This window comes from Pelobates fuscus, chromosome 1 (genome assembly GCF_036172605.1).
Source record: "Pelobates fuscus isolate aPelFus1 chromosome 1, aPelFus1.pri, whole genome shotgun sequence".
In the NCBI taxonomy this organism is placed as follows: Eukaryota; Metazoa; Chordata; class Amphibia; order Anura; family Pelobatidae; genus Pelobates; species Pelobates fuscus.
The window spans coordinates 303,438,506-303,461,660 of NC_086317.1; positions in this window are offsets into that span (position 1 = coordinate 303,438,506).

The window sequence follows — 23,155 nt, forward strand, 5'->3', positions numbered from 1 at the left end:
TATATATATATATAAATATATATAGTCATCTTAAATATGTTCCTGTGCTATATAAGAAATACATTTCATTGTTTTAAGGAGCAATTGCAGTTGGCTTATAACAATATAGAGAAAAACAGAGGACAAGCATTGCACCTTGAAGAAGGTGAGATTCTCTATGGTCCTGTATGTTCTTTAACTTACTCCTTTAGAAATCTGAAAAGGTCTTAGAAAAAGTAAATGAACTGCCATAAGCTACCAAGTCACCATTTTAAATATGTGAATTGATTAATTTTGCTTCTCCTACAAGTCGCATAATGGACTGAATTTTCAAGGACCATGTAACACCACAGGTTTGCTCTCCCATGGCCTGTTAATTGTTAACAAAATGGAGCAAACTCAATTGAATTTTCCAATGTTCCCAATTTATTTTGCAGGTGGCATTATAAGGATTGAAAGCCTTATGGTTTAGAGTTACTCCAAGCATCATAACAACTACAGCCTTTTTTGCAATGGTTTGGCCTCTAACATGGGTCTATGCACGATGCCAAGGGTCCTCAAATGGCTGGTCCCATCAGTCATTCTTTGGCTGAGTCCATCAGCTGGACACTCTTGGCTAATGAATGACATTGATTGCATATAAATAGTGTCCTGGACTAAATAATGAAAGATCAATGACTTTGTTGGAAGAAGAGTTACAGCAAAGGGAATAAACTCTGTACATGCAGCAGAGTTTTTTATAAAAAACCCCGCTGCATATACAGATTCCGTGGGGGCACTCTGCAGTAAATGAACATATATATATATATATATATATATATATATATATATATATATATACACATCCCAGGTCTCATCACTCAATGCTCCCGGTCTTTTAATGTCGACTGGAACGTTGTGTGAATTTGTAATTGCTCAATAAAGCAACAGATGAAATTTACCTTGAAAGACTCCTGAGTGCTCTCTACTGGTATCCTATATATGAAATATATCCTATTTATATATATGAAATATTTTTTATTCTGTTACCTTTCCTGGAGTGGAACTATTTATTTCTGACTTCATTGGGGCAGATGATTTTCCCTTTCTTGTTTCTACGCTCCTGGAAAAAGTTGCCTGTGGAAAAAAAGGAAATGATTCAATTCAAATAATTCAAATATCATCAGAAAATATCGAGAGTGAGGGACAGATTTCTTGTTAAGCAGCTTAGGCACTTGCCTGATGGGGCACCTACTCTGTTAAATGCCCCATCCCTATCTCCTGCCAGGTGTTTGTCTGATTGGAGCACAGGCTGCAGCACTCTGGAGTCACTATATTTCGTCTGAGGATTCAGATTGAAAATAGTGATCTGCCATAGCCCCACCCTCTCAGACTGAACACAGTAATCTGTTCATGACCCCACCTCCTCAGACTGAACACACAATCTATGCATGGCCCCACCCCCTCAGACTGAACACAGCATTCTGGGCATAGCCTCACCCCACCAGTCTGAACAAAGCTATCTCCAGGAGGGAAAGGGGAAAAGACTATGACCAAAATGGAAAACTCATAAATGCATGATAGGTACATAAAACTACAATGAAACTGGTAGGAAGTATTTCTGCCTACTCTGTACACACACAAACATGGACATAGTACTACTCATACTTAAACAAACACACAAACTTCTACACAGTGAAGGAACTAATTTAGAGAAAGCACTGGTGCAAGAAAGTTTTTTGGGCCCCCCTCAAATGTAAGAGAGGCTAAAATGTAGATTAGATCTCCATCTCTGGTACAGTCCCAGGAGGTTATGGCACTTTTCAGCTTACCCGAAGATGGAGTTGGACAGACAAAGCAGTTTCGCAGTAAAGTAAGAGACACAATCCTTGTGAATGATGTTTCTTACGTTCATCTGACAGAGGGTGACAGACCACCCCTATTTGCATAGGTTTCTCCAGGGCTTGTGCAGGGGAAGGAGCAGGGGCGGACTGAGCACTCGGGCAAATCGGTCATGGACCGAGGGCCCGAGGCTCTGGGGGGCCCGCCCCTGCTGCAGTGCAGTAATGGCTGAGCTGGGGAGTTAATCTCCAGCCTGCCTGCACTCAGCAAGGGGCCCGCACAGCCGTCCGCAGGCCCCTGCTGCTACTAATCATGTCCTCCGTGCAGGGCACACTGAGGGACAGCTATAGGGCTTTCCCAAAGACCCCACTAGGCTGCCCCTCAGTGTGCCTGTCTCAGAACACAGCCTCACTGAGCTGCCTGTAACACTGCTCAGGGCAGCTCCGTGCAGCTTGTTCTGTCACAGTGCAGAGTGAGCTGTGCGGAGCTGCCCTGATTAGAGTTACAGACAGCATGTCAAGATCCTGTGCCTGGAGTGGTGAGGGACTTTCCAGGAGAGGATGTCTAGACTACCAGAGAGGTAAGACTTGTAAGGGGGTGGGGGGGCTTTAATTTTTTTTTTTTAAATCATTACATTTTTTTTAATTACAAATATTTTAATGATATTTCCCCCACTACTGCCCCTTCCCATCTGTACCCTCTGCCACCACAACCCCCCTGCTCCCTCTGAAGCCCCTACCCCCCTGCTCCCTCTGAAGCCCCTACCCCCCCTGCTCCCTCTGCAGCCCCTATTCCCACTGCTCCCTCTGCAGCCCCTACCCCCACTGTAACTCCTTCCTTTAAACTTACAACTCCTATCATCCATACCCCCAGCTCCATATGCACACACTACTCCCCTGTCCTCTCTGCAGCCCTACCCCACTGCACCTTCTGCTGCCCCTAACCCATGCTCCCTTTGCAGCCCTTACCCCCTACCTTTGCAGCCCCTACCCCCCTGCTCCCTCTGCAGCCCCTGCTTCCTCTGTAACTCCTTCCTTTACACTTACAACTCCTATCATGCCAAGGCACTTTACACTTACAACTCCTATCATCCCTACTCCCTCTGCAGCCCCTACCCCACTACACCTTCTGCAGCCCCTAACCCATGCTCCCTCTGCAGCTCCTACACCCCACTCCCTCTGTAGCCCCCACTCCCTCTGTAGCTCCTACCCACTGCAGAGATCCTACCCCACTGCTACCCCTGCACCCTCTGCTGCCCCTCGCCCTCTGCACCCACTTTAGCCCCTACCCCCAGGCACCCACTACAACTCCTATATCCTATGCACCCACTACAGCCTCTATACCCTATGCACCAACTGCAGCCCCTACACTCCCTGCACTTACTACAGTTTATATTTCCCTTTGCAATCACAACAGCACCTATTATCCTACCCCCCTGCTCCCTCTGCAGCTCCTGCCCCTCCCCTCTCTGCAGCTCCTACCCCCTGCTCCCTCTGGAGCCCCTACCCCCCTGCTCCCTCTGGAGCTCCTACCCCCCTGCTCCCTCTGGAGCCCCTACCCCACTGCTCCCTCTGGAGCCCCTACCCCACTGCTCCCTCTGGAGCCCCTACCCCACTGCTCCCTCTGGAGCCCCTACCCCACTGCTCCCTCTGGAGCCCCTACCCCCTGCTCCCTCTGGAGCACCTACCCCCTGCTTCCTCTGGAGCACCTACCCCCCTGCAGAGATCCTGCCCTCTGCTACCCCTGCACCCTCTGCTGCCCCTCACCCCCTTCACCCTCTGCTGCCCCTCACCCCCTGCATTCACTTTAGCCCCTACCCCCAGGCACCCACTACAGCCTCTATACCCTATGCACCAACTCCAGCCCCTACACTCCCTGCACTTACTACAGCTTATATTTCCCTTTACAATCACAACAGCACCTATTACCCTCTGCACCCACTACAGCCTCTCTTCCCCCCTGTGCCCTCTGCAGTCCCTTCCCCCTGTACCCTCTGCAGCCTCTTCCCCCCGCATCCTCTACAGCCCCTTCCTACCAGCACCCTCTGCAGGGTATAGTCTGCCCCTGCAGGGTTTTTGCTGTAAAGGCTGCCTTTTCAGAGAAAAAGCAATGTTATCTTGCTGCCTAGGAACATCTAGGTGCTTCCTGTGTCGGTGTTGCAAAATGTGCAGCACTGACATTCCGCATCTCCATGCTCCGTATGGAGACTCTGAACACTTGTCATAGAGAAGCACTGATTCAATGCATCTCTATGAGGAGATGTTGATTGGCACAGCGTAGTGTTTTGCCGCACATGCACAATAGCCTTACAGTGCTTTCCTAGGGTAGAGCATTGGGCTGGCTGAGATCATCTAAAATTGTTGAACTGTGCCAAGGAGTTTGGTCGGTGATGGAAAAAAGGTGAGTGTAAAGGATCCTGCTATCCGTGCAGCGCTGATCCTTGTAGCGTCTCCCGAAATCCAAGCTGAAAAGAGTGAAGTAGTGATTATAGCTCCCAATTCCCCAAACATGAGTCGAGACTTCATGAAGGGGTAAAACGAATGTGTTTATTGATGGCCAAAATCAGCCCTTTTATGATGGTCTCCCAGCAAGGGAACTCCCACATGGGACCTTGTGGAAGACTGTAACAAAATATGCAGAACCAATCAGTATACAGTACAATTTTTATACACACCCACAGGAAGAGTGTAACCCCTCCTCTGTATCCTGGAGATAATTAACTTACCCCTCCTCTCTATCCTGGAGATAATTAGCTTAAGTGGTTGCAGAGAACCTAATTATCTCCGGGCAGAGAAAAACATGTGCTTTTTACCTTTTAACAAAACTGTATTAAAATCAATAACTCATGTTTCGCTGAACGAAGTCCCCATGTTCCACACACACCCCCAGATAGCTTGGATCTGAGCGCATATTATAGGTGAATAGCGCTCAGATCCCACGAACACAGTTCTCAATAACGTCGAGTAAAGTTTAAGTTCACCAGCTGTAATGGAAGTTAAACTGCACAAACCCACATACGAGTGTAACAGGGGAAATGTACAATCCAAGCAAGTAAGGCGAATTATGTGATCCAGAGACAGAGGGCTCTGTCCCAAGTGCCTTAAGACCCCATGACTTAATGGGCCAGCATCCCAGGGTAAGAGGCTAGCAATCCGGCTCCTTCAGGCGATAGGGGGGTAGGGCAGTTTGTCACATGCAGACCCAGTGACAAAAGCCATTTTGTCACACATCTCCCCTTTTCCAAACGGACTAACAGGGTATCTGACCTCCTGCCGGTCAGTGCCCTTGTTAGTCCAGCAGCCCACCCACAAAACAGAAACAGCAGTACACCCCTCCCACAATAACTGGTTACTACACCTGAGTGAGGGAAAAACTTGTCCATGTCCAGGTGCCTCACCACGGCTGTGTGGGGGACTGGTAGGCTGCCTTGGTGGGTGGCTGAGTGGGCAGAGACCAGCGGTACTCTGCCCTGGTACCAGCACTACTATGGGAGTAGTCTGGTTGAAACCTGGTTGCTGGAGACCGACTGTCTCACCTTTAGCTGCACAGCTCTGCTGCTGGAGACCAACTGTCTCCCCTTTTTCTGTACAGCTCTGCTGCTGGAGACCGACTGTCTCCCCTTTAGCTGCACAGCTCTGCTGCTGGAGACCGACTGTCTCCCCTGTGGCTGTACAGCTCTGCTGCTGGAGACCGACTGTCTCCCCTTTGGCTGTACAGCTCTGCTGCTGGAGACCGACTGTCTCCCCTTTGGCTGCACCGCTCTGCTGCTGGAGACCGACTGTCTCCCCTTTAGCTGCACAGCTCTGCTGCTGGAGACCGACTGTCTTCCATTTAGCTGTACAGCTCTGTTGCTGGAGACCGACTGTCTCCCCTTTGGCTGCACAGCTCTGCTGCTGGAGACCGACGGTCTCTACTCCTAATACAGTGTCCTGCTGCTGGGGAAAGGAGACCGAGCTCTCTATTCCCTGCTGCACACACTGCCGCTGGGGAATGGAGACTAGGCTCCCAATTCCCTGCAGTACCGGTGAAGAGACCTCGGTCCCATCTCCACCTGCCAACTGTGGGTCCTCCCGGACCAGTCTATGAGGTCCCCTACCTCTGCAGCTGGTAGCAGAGCAGGGTGTACCTCAGCTGGGTCTTGCCAGTGGTAGTGCTGCAGGTTAGGCTGTGAGTGGATCAAGCTGAACAGATGTTGGTAGTCCTGCTCCAGCTCCCACTCCCTTCTGACCAGGAATGTTAGATCTGCTCTCACCCCCCTTTTGGGAGGCCAATTGTGTAGGTCTCTCCTGTAGTCCATAAGGTCCCAGAATCTGGACTCTCCCGTGCTCCCAAAATCCATTTTGTCAAAGGACTCCCATAATAGACCAGGGCCATTGTAATCCTCACCCTCGGGTCTGTGGTATTCCTCCGTCCAGGTAGCCTGCCGCATTGTGTCCCACCATAGTGCCTGGTATGCGTCCTCTAACCAGGTCTCCTGCCATACCAGGGTCTCGAGCTCCGACACCCACTCCTTCAGGGGCTGCTCCCCCAGCAGAGGCTTTCGCAGCGCCAATCGCATTCGCAACCTCTGCTCCTCGCTGGGGAGACTCTCGCTCCGTTGTCGCTGCATGTCCTCCATGGCCTCGTGCCATACGCCTTTCCGGGCTGCATCCCTGTAATCCGGGTGCTCCTCCTCATGGAACGCTGATTCCATGCTGCTGTAGCCAGGGGCACTGTATGAATACTAGTGTTGCCCTAATTATAAATCCATGTGTCGCTGGGATGCTATTCACTACTTGATTCGGTTCTGTATATCCATTTGGGAGAAAATCCCGCCGCTTGCCACCAGTGTAAAGGATCCTGCTATCCGTGCAGCGCTGATCCTTGTAGCGTCTCCCGAAATCCAAGCTGAAAAGAGTGAAGTAGTGATTATAGCTCCCAATTCCCCAAACATGAGTCGAGATTTCATGAAGGGGTAAAACGAATGTGTTTATTGATGGCCAAAATCAACCCTTTTATGATGGTCTCCCAGCAAGGGAACTCCCACATGGGACCTTGTGGAAGACTGTAACAAAATATGCAGAACCAATCAGTACAATTTTTATACACACCCACAGGAAGAGTGTAACCCCTCCTCTGTATCCTGCAGATAATTAACTTACCCCTCCTCTCTATCCTGGAGATAATTAGCTTAAGTGGTTGCAGAGAACCTAATTATCTCCGGGCAGAGAGAAACATGTGCTTTTTACCTTTTAACAAAACTGTATTAAAATCAATAACTCATGTTTCGCTGAACGAAGTCCCCATGTTCCACACACCCCCAGATAGCTTGGATCTTAGCGCATATTATAGGTGAATAGCGCTCAGATCCCACGAACACAGTTCTCAATAACGTCGAGTAAAGTTTAAGTTCACCAGCTGTAATGGAAGTTAAACTGTACAAACCCACATACGAGTGTAACAGGGGAAATGTACAATCCAAGCAAGTAAGGCGAATTATGTGATCCAGAGACAGAGGGCTCTGTCCCAAGTGCCATAAGACCCCATGACTTAACGGGCCAGCATCCCAGGGTAAGAGGCTAGCAATCCGGCTCCTCCAAGCGATAGGGGGGTAGGGCAGTTTGTCACATGCAGACCCAGTGACAAAAGCCATTTTGTCACAGTGAGTAAATCCCGTTTTTAAGGGGGGCCAGAAACCTATAGCGTCAGGAATACACTTTTGTATTCCTGACACTATAGTGTTCCGTTAAAGGGACACTATAGTTACCCAGACCACTTCAGCTCAATGAAGTGGTCTGGGTGCCAGGTCCCCCAGGTTTTAACCCTTCAGATGTAAACATAGCAGTTTCAGAGAAAGCCACTAGAGGCGTTTCTGCGGCGCTGCATGTGAAAATCGCATTCATCATGCAGAACGTCCATACGAAAGCTTTGAGAAATTAATTTCTATGGACTGTTTGAATGCACGCACGTTTCTTGCCGCGCATGCGCATTCCGCTCCACTTGGAAGCTGACGTCGGCGGGGGAGGGGAGGTCACCAGCACCGAGGGAGCCCAGCGCTGGATAGAGGTAAGTGGCTGAAGGAGTTTTAACCCCTTCAGCCCAGCGGGAAGGGGACCCTGAGGGTGGGGAGTGGGGTGGACCTAAGGGTTATATAGTGTTAGGAAAACAAATTTATTTTCCTGACATTATAGTGATCCTTTAAGGTAGGTTGCAACATTTAACACTTGATGCATTGTAATTTAAGACGCAAAATTTGAACCTCATACAAACTCATTGCAAAAATTCAGAAATACCCCTTTATACAAACTGCCATGCTACACAAACACATAAAAAAAATACTACCCTATTTATAAAACCAAAAAAATGAATTCACATATCCTGACACTACACACAAAGACATACATATATTCACTCACACTAGCGCTTACAGTTAATATACACACAGAAACATACATTCACTTTACACGTACATATAATCAAATACACGGTACACCTACGCCAGCATATATATCGGTCTGCTTGGGGCCCAGTTGCTAATTTTGCCCGGGGGCCCAGGCCACTGTCAGTCCGTCCCTGGGAAGGAGTAGTGGTTTGTTCATGGACTTGAGCCGAAGCAGGCCCTTCTATTCTTTCAGACCTCCGCACACAGAAGCGTCTGTCTAAATTGGTAACAAGCAGGATAATTTCTTCCAGAGAGGGCGGTATTCCTCGTCTGGCCAACATGCCTTTCAATGATTTAGAGAGTTCCAGACGGTATTTGTTCATGAGACCAACCTCAACGCAACTATCTCCCTGATTTCTGCACATAATCCTCTACAGGTCTTCTCCCTTGCCATAAAGCCTGCATAGTACTACATAGTACTGCTTAAAGGATCATCATATAGGACTTGCATAGCAGAAATAAAGGATTTATATGAAGTCACTTGAGGACTGTTGGTATGAAGTAGTTGGTGAGTTCACATTTGAGGTTGACTGGATAGTAAGGTGATTGCAGTGCGTATCTTAACATAATTCTTTGTGGTTTCAAGGTACACATCAGTTCACAGTCAGTGATGAAAGTTCTTAGAACAAACCTTTTGCCTGAAAATGTGTCTGGCATTGAGATAGCAGGTTCTGTTATGCTAGGTGGCATAAAAGGAGGAGCTGAGACTGGCGTAGAAGCAGGTAACGATGTGGATTCAGCCCACTGTTGATTACGAAGAAGAAGCGTAGCTTGATTGCATTGCAGTTCCTCAACTGATTGATTCAATGCTGCCACCTGTTGAGTAACTGCTGTAGTTCCGGTGCCTTCTATAGTGTGGGGCTTGGTTGCTATTTGACATCCTACCGGAGTGTTTGCTTGTAAAGAAAATCCTTGCAGATATAACCATCTTATGTGCCTGAGCTTGATATGAGGGCATGAGCAACTTTATTTAAAGAGCGATAAAGCCAGAGGAGCAGACAGGCAGTCTGTTGATAAGGGCTGGCAGCAAAGGAATGAGATCAAGAGTCAAGTTGAAGGTCAGAAGTCAGCAAATCCACAAATAGGGAACAGGATGCCAGAGGCCAAAGGTTGGAGGCAAGAGGCAGGGTCAGGGTCAGAGTCAAAAGTTGGAAGCCGAGAAGATCGACAAAAATAGTTTTGTAAGCACTCACATTGCTCTCTGCCTTATAAAATATATATATATATTTTTTTTTCACACGCACTTGATATGCACAATTGATTTCTGTGTGTGTATAGGTATTAGGGTGGGTGATTTAGACATGTAAGGATTGTATTATGGCTAGATTATAGGAAGGATGCTAGATTATATATGGGGAGGGACTTCGGAGGTTTAGCTGGAATATATTAATCTTGCAGCAGGATAGTTATTTAGGTGATCTGTCACAGCTATCTAGTGGTTACCTAGTTTGTATTCATTTCAGAAGGAACTTGTATCAAAACTGTTTGTTCAGTCACACAGATAACATAGGATTAGATTAGGAATTAGGTCCCCTCAGGGCCAGACTGGCCCACCGGGATACCGGGAAATTTCCCGGTGGGCCGTTGTCACCTGGGGCCGGGCAGACAGCTGGGTGTGATAGCGGCTGCAGGGGGAGCTGTGATGGTGGCCGCCGGGGGAGCTCTGATGGAGGGCATTGGTGGCCGCTGGGGAGCTCTGATGGAGGGCATTGGCGGCCGCTGGGGGAGCTGTACTGTCACTGGTTTGCTCCCCCACCCTCGCAAGCTACTTAATGAGCCAGGGGCCGGAATATGACGTCAGTCTCATTAAGCTGCACGCAGAGCAGTGACAGCACAACTCCCGCCAATGCCCTCCATCATAGCTCCCCCAGCGGCTGCCAATGCCCTCCATCAGAGCTCCCCCTGTGGCCGCCTTCACATCCAGCTATCTGCCCTGCACGACAGGTAAAAATAATGTGGGTCAGTCTGTCAGTGTGAGTGTATGTGTGTGTGTCTGTCTGTGTCATGGTGTGTGTGTCTGTCATGGTGTGTGTGTTTCTGTCTGTGTCATGGTTTGTGTGTCTGTCATGGTGTGTGTGTGTTTCTATCTGTCTGTCATGGTGTGTGTGTGTCTGTCAAGGTGTGTGTGTGTTTCTGTCTGTCTGTCATGGTATGTGTCTGTATGTGTCATAGTGTGTGTGTCTGTCATGGTGGGTCTGTCTGTCTGTGTCATGGTGTGTGTGTCTGTCATGGTGTGTGTCTGTCTGTGTCATGGTGTGTGTGTGTGTCTTTAAAGGTGTGTGTGTGTTTGTCAAGGTGTGTGTGTGTCTGTCAAGGTTTTTGTCTGTCAAGGTGTGTGTCTGTCATGGTATGTGTCTGTCTGTGTCATGGTGTGTGTCTGTGTCATGGTGTGTGTGTCTGTCTGTGTCATGGTGTGTGTGTGTGTGTGTGTCTGTCTGTATCATGGTGCGTGTGTCTGTGACATGCTCTGTCTGTCAAGGTGTGTGTGTCTGTCATGTTATGTGTTTGTCTGTCAAGGTGTGTGTGTGTCTGTCAAGGTGTGTGTGTCTGTCATGGTGTGTGTCTGTCAAGGTATGTGTGTGTCTGCCAAGGTGTGTGTGTATCTGTCATGGTATGTGTGTGTCTGTCTTGGTGTGTGTCTGTCTGTGTCATTGTGTGTGTGTCTGTCTGTGTCATGGTGTGTGTGTGTGTATGTGTCTGTCTGTATCATGGTGCATGTGTCTGTGGCATGGTCTGTCTGTGTCATGGTGTGTGTGTGTGTCTGTCAAGGTGTGTGTGTGTCTGTCATGGTATGTGTGTGTGTCATGGTGTGTGTGTGTGTCTGTAATGGTATATGTGTGTTTCTGTGTCTGTCATGGTGTGTCTGTGTGTGTTTAAAAATAGTGTTTTTAGTCACCTTTTCTCCACGCCATGCTGGTCTCCCAGTGAGTATTTGTCAATGAGACTGTGTATCAATGAGCTTGTGTGTGTCAGTGAGATTGTCTGTGTCTGCATGTGAGTATGCTTACTGTATAATTAAACATTTTACTCTGAAAGGACATATATTTTACATTAGAAAAAGCAATATATATTTGAGATATATATATATATATATACTTAATCATCTGGGGTGGCAAGACATAGCCTTAAATATTAAATGCGACAATATATGGTTCAATTACTTTTGGGGCTGACATAGATTTTCTTTCCAGGGCTGCTTTGTATCCCCAGTCCAGCCCTGCGTCTCCTCCTTAGGTTTGTCTAAATAATTTACAACTCGTTGAGTGATATTATCCCTTGAGTCTCCTCCAACCAAATTTGTTCGGTTCAGTGTCCACATCTACCTCCCTTTCCCTCGATACCTGTAGAGCTAGTTAGACTTTTTAAATGGGTTTTTCTTCCTATTCTTGTTTTTTAGTATAGTCTTGTTTCCTATTCTAAATAATAAAAGTGTGTGTTTTCCTATTGATTTTTTCTTTTCTCAAATATATTACAAGGGAACCTTATGTGTCTTTTGGGCACTAGTGTCCATTTGACATTGTTTATTTAGTTGCTATTTTTGGGGTTTTCCCTTCTAGAGTTCCCTTAGCACACCACCAAGTCCGCTTCAGGGACTTAACTTTGTTAGAAGCCGAGAAGTATAACCGGGAATCAGGAACCAGAAATCAGGGACCGTGAACCAGAAACCAGGATCAGGAACTGGAATCTGGAAATGGGATCAGGAACCGAGTTTAGTAACAAGCAATCAGGACACCAGGAGATTATAGCAAGGACCAAAACAACCAAGCACTGACTAAGTGCAGTGCTTGGCTAGTTAAAGAAAGAGCCGATCACGTGATCACGGCTCCCAACCCCCTCCAAATACCAAGCCACTATTGTTCCAATCCACCTCTCACGCAAGAGTGAGGAAACTGATAGCTTAATCTGCTATGTATCTGTTTCCTTGTTTAATTTTCATAATAATTATTGCTGCACTCCTCTCTATGGCAGGTTGATCAAACACCTTATGGAAAGCTTTTACGAAAGTCTGGTAATCATAACCCAAGGCCTTGTTTGCCTCCCATTAGCCCATTCCAAAGCCTTATCGGCTAGTTGGGTGGTTAGTTGGTGCATACTAAATCCAACTTTGGACCTTTCAGTAGGAAACAAACTGGGAGACATTTCAGAAAGAAACCCAACTTGGTTATTAAACCCTCGACAAGTCTTAGAATCACCACCATATCTAGGAGGTGGTGTCAGGTTGGTGGACAGTGCTGACCAGACACCTCTATTACTACAGGCACGGTCCGGGGATGCATAGGGTCAGAGTTGTCAGTAGAGAGGTGGTCAATTCTGGTTAACAAGCTCTGGAAAATGTGAGCAAATTGATCCATCCTATGACCCATTCCTCAAACTTTGCCTCAGTATTCTGTCGAGCTCCCATTCCAGTAAGGTCCGTGGCCCTATCATAAAATCACGGATGTTGTTACCCTAAAACACAGGAAAGAGGATTCCCACAAAATGAGTGTCCAAAAAAACATATTATCGGTCCTAAGAGTAGCCAGACTTAACAAATTAAAAAATAGAACCAAAGTCAGGACTAGCCAAGGTCAGGAATACAGAAATACAGATAAATGAAAAGCAAAACAAGCCGGGACAGGAATATCGAAATACACAGGTCAATATACAATCCAGGACAGATAATAGAAATACACAGGTCAATATACAAGCCAGGCCAAGTTACCAGAAGTTCTCAAAGGTCAATAACAGAAATTCACAAGAGAGTCACTTGAAGCACTAAATCTGTAACCAAACAGAAACCATGATAGGGCAATGAGTAAATGCCTAAATAGACCCCTTAGACGTAATACTTGGTGGCAAATCCCTTGTTGGAAATCACAGAGGTCAGACATTTCTTGTTGTTGGCCACCAGATTTGCACACATCTCAGGAGAGGTTTTGTCCCACTCCTTTATGCAGATCCTCACCAAGTCATTAGGTTTTGAGGCTAAAGTTTGGCAACTCAAACTTTCAGCTCCCTCCACATATTTTCTATAGGATTAAGGTCTAGAGACTGGCTAGGACACTCCAGGACCTTAATGTGCTTCTTCTTGAGCCACTCCTTTGTTGCCATGGCTGTGTGTTTTGGGTCATTGTCATGCTGGAATACCTATCCCCATCCATTTGACTGTACATTGCCCCGTCCATTGTCCCTTTGATGCGGTGCAGTTGTCCTGTCTCCTTAGCAGACCAAAACAACCAAGCACTGACTAAGTGCAGTGCTTGGCTATTTAAAGGAAGAGCCGATCACGTGATCATGGCTCCCAACCCCCTCCAAATACCAAGCCACTATTGTTCCAATCCACCTCTCACGCAAGAGTGAGGAAACTGATAGCATAATCTGCTATGTATCTGTTTCCTTGTTTAATTCTCATAATAATTATAGCTGCACTCCTCTCTATGGCAGGTTGATCAAACACCTTATGGAAAGCTTTTACGAAAGTCTGGTAATCATAACCCAAGGCCTTGTTTGCCTCCCATTAGCCCATTCCAAAGCCTTATCGGCTAGTTGGGTGGTTAGTTGGTGCATACTAAATCCAACTTTGGACCTTTCAGTAGGAAACAAACTGGGAGACATTTCAAAAAGAAACCCAACTTGGTTATTAAACCCTCGACAAGTCTTAGAATCACCACCATATCTAGGAGGTGGTGTCAGGTTGGTGGACAGTGCTGACCAGACACCTCTATTACTACAGGCATGGTCCGGGGATGCATAGGTGCAGAGTTGTCAGTAGAGAGGTGGTCAATTCTGGTTAACAAGGTCTGGAAAATGTGAGCAAATTGATCCATCCTATGACCCATTCCTCAAACTTTGCCTCAGTATTCTGTTGAGCTCCCATTCCAGTAAGGTCCGTGGCCCTATCATAAAATCACGGATGTTGTTACCCTAAAACACAGGAAAGAGGATTCCCACAAAATGAGTGTCCAAAAAAACATATTATCGGTCCTAAGAGTAGCCAGACTTAACAAATTAAAAAATAGAACCAAAGTCAGGACTAGCCAAGGTCAGGAATACAGAAATACAGATAAATGAAAAGCAAAACAAGCCGGGACAGGAATATCGAAATACACAGGTCAATCCAGGCCAAGTTACCAGAAGTTCTCAAAGGTCAATAACAGAAATTCACAAGAGAGTCACTTGAAGCACTAAATCTGTAACCAAACAGAAACCATGATAGGGCAATGAGTAAATGCCTAAATAGACCCCTTAGACATAATACTTGGTGGCAAATCCGTTGTTGGAAATCACAGAAGTCAGACATTTCTTGTTGTTGGCCACCAGGTTTGCACACATCTCAGGAGGGGTTTTGTCCCACTCCTTTATGCAGATCCTCATCAAGTCATTAGGTTTCGAGGCTAAAGTTTGGCAACTCAAACTTTCAGCTCCCTCCACATATTTTCTATAGGATTAAGGTCTAGAGACTGGCTAGGACACTCCAGGACCTTAATGTGCTTCTTCTTGAGCCACTCCTTTGTTGCCATAGCTGTGTGTTTTGGGTCATTGTCATGCTGGAATACAGTCCCATCCATTTGACTGTACATTACCCCGTCCATTGTCCCTTTGATGCGGTGCAGTTGTCCTGTCTCCTTAGCAGAAAAACACTCCCAAAGCATAATGTTTTCACCTCATGTTTGACGGTGGGGATGGTGTTCTTCAGATGTTCATTGGCAAACTTCAGATGGGCCTGCATATGTTCTTTTTTGAGCAGGGGGACCTTGCGGGCACTGCAGGATTTCAGTCCTTCACAGCGTAGTGTGTTACCAATTGTTTTCTTGGTGACTATGGTCCCAGCTGCCTTGAGATCATTAACAAGATCCTACGGTGTAGTTCTGGGCTGATTCCTCCTCATGATCATTGAAACTCCACGAGGTGAGATCTTGCATGGAGCACCAGACCGAGGGAGATTGACAGTTATTTTGTGTTTCTTCCATTTGCGAATAATCGCACCAACTGTTGTCACCTTCTCACCAAGCTGCTTGGTGATGGTCTTGTAACCCATTCCAGCCTTGTGTAGGTCTACAGTCATGTCCCTGACATCCTTGGACAGCTGTTGGCCATGGTGGAGAGTTTGGAATCGGATTGATTGATTGCTTCTGTGGACACATGTCTGTTATACAGATAATGAGCTGAGATAAGGAGCACTCACTTTAAAAGAGTGCTCCTTAAAAGAGTGCTCCTAATCTCAGCTCGTTACCTGTATAAAATACACCTGGGGGCCAGAAATCTTGCGGATTGATAGGGGATCAAATACTTATTTCACTCATTGACATGCAAATCAATTTATAACTTTTTTGGCATGCGTTTTTCTGGATTTTTTTTGTTTTGTTATTCTGTCTCTCACAGTTACAATACACCTACCATTAAAATTATAAACTGAGAATTTCTTTGTCAGTGGACAAACATTCAAAATCAGCAGGGGATCAAATACTTTCCCCCTCACTGTATATGTATATTTGTTATATTTCACCAGTCAAGTTTTTTTTTTTTTTTTAGTTTGTACTGGGGGTAAGGATTTGGGTGTTGCTTGAGAATACTGTGTCTACAACTGCTCTTAATGTAAATCCTGTCAAGAGCAATAATCCATTTTCAAGGATAATTTATTAAGAAAGACTTGAAGGACGTGAGTATACAATATTATTAAAACTAAAATTGTATGGTCTACACAGATTATTTTTTCTATCTGTACCTTTGTTGAATTGTTTTTCATTGGAATACCTTTCTTCTCTTTCATTTGAAAATAATAACATTTAGTATTAAATATATCAATTTCATAAAGATGATCAATAAGCTCATAATATTAAATAAACCAAGAACTGCATGTAGTAATGGAACTGTTTATACTTTTCATATTATTAAACTGTTACCTGTTCTTTCAAAAGGATTTCTTTTGTTAGTGTTGGCATTTTATCCTTCACTTTGTCCTCCTTAGCAACAATTTCTTCCTACACATTGGAATTGAAATACACTGTCAATAGTATTTCAAGACAATTATTTTTATTAAGAAGAAAACACAGACAGAATTCAAAGTAAATTTCAAGTTTAAGTCCAATGTAGCCAAAGTAGAAGCATAGCTGACTTATAGAATAGTTTTCATGTCACTTAGTTTGATCTTATCCCCTTAACCCCTTAAGGACCAAACTTCTGGAATAAAAGGGAATCATGACGTGTCAGACATGTCATGTGTCCTTAAGGGGTTAAGGACGCATGACGGAAATTTTCCGTCATTGCAGCACACCCCTTAAGGACACATGACGGAAAATTTCCGTCATAAATGAAAATTAACCCCTGATTGCCACAATTGCGGCAATCGTGGGGTTAATCTTCCTGTAGTGTGTCTCCCTATCGGAGGCACACTACCATGGGCAGTTTCACTGATTCAGCCCATGTGATCGCTCTGACCGGGAGTAATCACACGTGCTGCAGTGAAACCAGATCTGTTTCCCTGCAGCTCCGTGAGAGCTGTGAACAGCAGAGAGACAGATCGGTGCAGATCTGTCTCTGGCTGTAAAAAAAAAGTGTTAGTAACAAAATCCCACCCCCCCTCACCTCTTTCAAATTAAATTTAACCCCTTCCCTGCCCTTTGATCACTGCCTGCAGTGATCAAAATACAGATCACAGTATTTTACTGTGATCTGATTTTTTTCTTTTAATCCCTGAGGGTTAACTTTTATTTTTTTTAGTCCTCAGGGGTTAAATGTATTTAATTAATTATTTTAAATATTTTAAAATATTTATTTATTTAGCTAAGGTGGGTAGAAGTTAGTGGAGAAATTTGGGGATTTACGGTTAGGCTAGTTAGGTGTTAAAAGTTAAAAAAAAACAATAAAAAGTTAAAAAAACTTTTGAAAAGTTTAAACAAAGTTTTAAAATAGTAAAATAAGTTGTTAAAAGCTAAATAAAACTTTTTAAAAGTTAAAAAAATGTTTAAAAAAGGGGGGAAATGCTTATTACCACTACACTTGGTACAAGCTAGCGGAAAAATGATTTCACGCTAAGGTTCAAAATACATCTTTTGAAATACCCTAGGGTGTCTTCTTTAAGAAATGGTATGCCTTTATGGTGTAGCTGGAATAATTAACCTACAAACAAACCTCCAAAGTGGGGTATGGACACAGCGTAAAAATGTAAAGTTTGAAAAAACTTAAATGGCTGTGTCTCAAATGTGCCCCTTCAATGTCGCATATACCTGGCAAAGGTACATATGGGGGTACCGCTGTGCTCAGAGGACACAGCTGAGCAAGATAGGAAGTATTATATAGCTGTAGCACACATAAGGTTTGCAAAATACACAGTACAAACTCACGGTGTGTGTCAAAAAAGCAGAAAAAATGCTTATTACCACTACACTTGGTACAAGCTAGCAGAAAAATGATCCCCCACTAAGGTTCAAAATATGCCTTTTGAAATACCCTGGGATGTCTTCTTTAAGAAATAGTATGCTTTTATGGGATAGTTGGAATATATAGCCTGCTAAAAAAACTTCAAAGTGGGGTAACAACACAGTGTAAAAATTCAAAGTTTGACAAAACCTGCAATGGCTGTGTCTGAAATGTGCCCCTTCAACGTCCCCATATAACTGGCAAAGGTACATACGGGGGTATTGCTGTACTCAGACAACATAGCTCAGCAACATATAAAGTATTATAAAGCCATAGCACACATAAGGTTTGCAAAATATACAGTACAAACTCACTGTGTGTCAAAAAGGCAGAAAAAAAATGCTTTTTACCACTGCACTTGATACAAGCTAACGGAAAAATTATCCCACGCTAAGGTTCAAAATTTGCCATTTGAAATACCCTTGGGCATCTTCTTTAAGAAATAGTATGCCTTTTTGGGGTAATTGGAAAAAGCAGCCTGCCAACATATTTAAAAATAGAATACGGACCCATTAAAACTCTCCATGTAAATTCACACTTAAAAACCTGAACTGGAGACGGACGCATGTCGGATGAGCTCCGACCATCACCGCCACATTTCGGCAATTTATAACCCCTTACCACCGCTGGCAAATCGGATCACGGGCACTGATAGCAGTCATGGGCCGCAAGCTGAAGAAGCAAAAGCCCGACAAGCCCAAACCGGGTATGAACATAGGAGATCTACTCCGGCAGGCCCACGGCACAAGCAGGCCCAAGATGGCCGCCGACATGGATGAGTACTCAGACTCCTCAGAGGACTCGATAATGGGGATGGGATCCGCTGGGGTCCCCCTCCCACCACGGCCCCAAACGGCTCCAAAGAACACTGACTCAGCTCCGGTGACAAATGCCACTCTGAAAGAGCTACTACACGGCCTCCAACTCACCTTGCAAGCCGACATGGCCTCACTCAGGGCAGATCTAACAGGCCTGGTAGGCCGCCTGGGGACGGTGGAGACGACAATGGCTGAACATGCCCAGACGATCACCACTCTCTCTGGTGCAGTCCGGACCTTACAGAAACAGCAAGCCACCTTGGAACAACGCCTGGCTGTGATGGAGGATGGCAGGCGCCGAAATAACCTCAAGATAAGGGGTGTCCCAGAGGCGATCCCAGACGCAGAACTCCCACACCTGGTAAGAAGGCTGCTAGGGGCACTACTTACACCAAAGCAAGCAAAAAGCATAATGACTGACGTGATCTTTTGCATACCAAAGCCTCAAAAAGCCCCCGAGACCGCATCCAGGGATCTGGTGGTCAGATTCAGCAACGGCAGGGAGAAAGCAGCGGTACTAGCAGCAACCAAGGGGAAATCCCCACTCTCCTTCGAAAGCATGGCGCTCACGTTTTATTCCGACCTTTCTGGGGACACCCTGAAATGGAGGAAGACGCTCCAACCACTTACCTCACTGCTGCGCACCCACGCCATCCCTTATCGCTGGAGACCACAGCGGCTACTCCACATCCTGAAAGAGGACTCTGTGCACGCGGTCAGGGACATTAAGGAGGCGGCGGCCATGCTGGAAGCCATCGGCCTCCCACAAGACGCGCTTGCCCAAACAGGCCCGAGCCATACCGCTAACACGCACAATTGGGACCCCTCTAGGGTTATTCCGTTTGTTCCTCAGAGGACCCGCTCGGATGCCAATGCCCGGGCCACGACTTGAGGCGAAGCAGGGCTATCCAGGCTCCAAAGGGACATCACCCACCACTATTTTTCTTTTTTATACCCACGGTTTGGGGTTCAAATGTAACTCCTCTTTATGAAGTTATATGTTTGCTAAACTGTATATAGTATATGATTTTTCGTTAGATAACACAACCTATATAGTCTCCTTTAAGCTAGACTAGCTACAGGAATGTACAGGGTTAATGTAACTTGGTATCAGTGTACTAGTCATCATACCTGTCTACTGCTTAGTCAAATACTATACGTGACTAATTACCTATTGCTAGACGGCTTGCATGCCAACTGCGCTTGTCCCAAGACGACACACATAGATAACTAAGAGTATATAATATAACACGTATGCGACCTACCACGCCATTGTCGGAACACTGTGGAAACTTAGGATAAGCAGACGCGATGCCGACCTATGGAATGTTTCCCAATTCGCTCATTAGGCTACACGAATTTACTCTTATGTCCCTATATAAAAAGGAAAACGTGAACAGAGAATATTCACACTTGTGCATTGGCCTGTGGGCCTCTGTTAAACCTGTTAACTCTACCTACAATCAAACATACACCACTTAGATCAAGCATAGATGTTTCAAGACGCATGCAGGGAGCTGCACCTACACGACTATACACTCTGGTTACACCAACCATACTTACGTAGTGACGCAAATAGTTTGGTTACTTCCCAACGATATACGATGGTGTTAAAAACGGCAAGCGAAACCTATTCCAATTCCACTGCCTTTTACCAAAGGTTAAAAGCCGGTAGATAACCCGTGACACCTCAGGCTAGTTATTCAAATGTTGTTCTATCTTTTTATTCTTATGCTCAAACTCTGCATGTCAGTGATGTCAGGATGCCGTAAGCCAGCTCGATCACACACAAAGAGATATCGTCTAGACATGTCAGCATAGCATAATACGTATAACAAAAAACTAAAATTGTGCACAATATTACAAGCCACTGTATAATCTATGTTTACATATATATATATATATATATGCACGCTGTTGTGGCGTATAACTGCGCTTTGTACTTTCCTGCACAACAAAAATAAAGAATTAAAAAAAAACCTGAACTTATCACATCTCTTTCACAGCACTGTAACTTCACAAAATCGTGTCTGGGTCATACATTGGGCATATTGTTTTACTCAGAAGAGGTAACTGAGCATACTTAGGGGGAATTTATGACAGTGGCACTTATCAAATGTGAGAAAAACCCAGCGAAAATGCAACATGTATGTAAAAATTTTTTTTATTTTTTTCTCACCACAAAATTTGAAATAAATTGGTGAAAACATGGTGGCAAGTTAAGGTATAATATATGCCTAATAACATACCCTTGGGTGTCTGCTTTCTCAAATGGAAGGCCTTTATGGGGTTATTTGAACAGTCAAATGGCTATAATGCCACAAATTCAGACATATGACCATCTATGAAAATTCCAACTATAGAAACTGAAATAGCATGGTCTCCTATATGGCACTGTAGCTTCACAAAATAGGGGCAAAGGTATACAATGGGGGTATCGTTGTACTCAGCAGATGTAGCTGAACACAATATGGGGTTCTGTACAGGGATAGCACACACTAGATTTAAGAAATACACATTACAAAAACCTTGTTATATGTGAATATGCCAAAATAGAGAAAAAACACAATTTTACTCCAATATTTAGCAGAGATTGGCGGTGAAATGGCTACGCAAAAAGTGTCAAACTAACCTTAGGTAAATAGCCTGTGATGTCTACTTTATATAAATATATACTTTTGTGTGCCAATTTTGTTTCCTGTAATGGGTATTAAACTTCCAAGACAAACAATGTCTCTGCGCCGTCCGTTCAGCACCTCGGTCAGCTCCCAGTGTAAGTGCTCTCGCGAGACTTACAGTGTGAGCTGACAGAAGAGCTGACCGGACGGCGCGGAGGAGGAGAGAGCTGACAGGAGCTGCAGGAGAGGTAAGTAAACTCTCTGCAGCCCCCACAGCCCCCATGTCTGTATTATGGCAATGTAAATTGCCATAATACAGACACTGACTCGAGTATAAGCCGAGTTGGGGTTTTTCAGCACAAAAAATGTGCTGAAAAACTCGGCCTTTACTCGAGTATATACGGTACTTTTCCTAAGCTGTACATATTATGCACACATTATTATTGCCAAAACGTGGGGGAAAAAAGCGTTTTTTTTTTGTTTTTTCCACATTATTTTGCATTTTTTTTGTAATAAATGAGAATTTATACATGTATAGGTCACATCAAATTAAAGCCCTTTTTGTTGTCTAACTAAAAAACGGTATATAATATGTGTTGGTACAATAAATGAGAGAGATGCAAATTGCAGTTGAACACAAACAGCAAAAAAATGCAAAAATTGCTTGTCCGTAAGGGTATGTCCAGCTTCTGAAGCTGTGTCCTTAAGGGGTTATTAGAAGATAAAGTGCGTATATCAGGTTAAAATCCAATAAATGAGGGTGCTTCAATAACCTATGAGGTCACTCAACCACATATAAAATCAGTGAAAGTAATATAAAAAAAATGGTGAGAGCACACAAACTATAAATATAAAGTATAAGATATAACCCTTACAGTTCAGTAAAATCCTGTAATTATAAAATCAGAAAAAATACATAGGGTAATAACGTCTAAGTAAAGATTTAAAAGGTGTATAATTAGACACACTCACATATTTCACTTAGAAGCTGACTCAGACTAGAAGCTTTGAATGGATAAGAAATGGTGATGGCTGGTATCCAAAACGCTAGCTGTCGGTTTTCTTTTCCCTTAAATTAACCAGGATGCAGGTTTCTTTCAAAAAGGTTTAATTCCAAAACAAAACAGCAGCAATAAATAAGATACAGCAGTCCCACTCTCCACACACTAACGCGTTTCAGCCGAAGCCTTTCTCAAAGTGTGAGTCCATTCAAAATTAGCTGGCTTTAAATAAGTTTTTCGCTGTCTTTTTTTCTCTCTTTCCCTCCTCGTGGTTTCCAGCTCCTCCCCTTCTCTGACGCGACCGGTATCCGGGCATCCTAGCGTCCATAGTTACCCCCTTCACTTCCTTATTCGTCATCATGAATTAAACCTTTTTGAAAGAAACCTGCATCCTGGTTAATTTAAGGGAAAAGAAAACCGACAGCTAGCGTTTTGGATACCAGCCATCACCATTTCTTATCCATTCAAAGCTTCTAGTCTGAGTCAGCTTCTAAGTGAAATATGTGAGTGTGTCTAATTATACACCTTTTAAATCTTTACTTAGACGTTATTACCCTATGTATTTTTTCTGATTTTATAATTACAGGATTTTACTGAACTGTAAGGGTAATATCGTATACATTATATTTATAGTTTGTGTGCTCTCACCAATTTTTATTATATTAGCTTTATTATTCTTGAAATTCATTTTGAATTCTCACTATAATAAATAACCCTTAACCCCTTAAGGACACATGACATGTGTGACATGTCATGATTCCATTTTATTCCAGAAGTTTGGTCTTTAAGGGGTTAAAGGAAAACTCCAGTGCCAGGAAAACAATCCGTTTTCCTGGCACTGCAGGTTCCCTCTCCCTCCCACCCCCCAATCCTCAGTTGCTGAAGGGGTGAAAACCCCTTCAGTCACTTACCTGAGGCAGCGACGATGTCCCTTGTCGCTGCCTCCTCCTCTGCGACGCTCCTCCTTCTGACTACGTCTGCCGGTGGGAGAGACTGATTCCGCCCACCGGCCGAGGAGACCTAATGCGCATGCGTGGCAATGCCGCGTATGCGCATTAGGTCTCCCCAAGGAAAGCATTGAAAAAGATTTTCAATGCT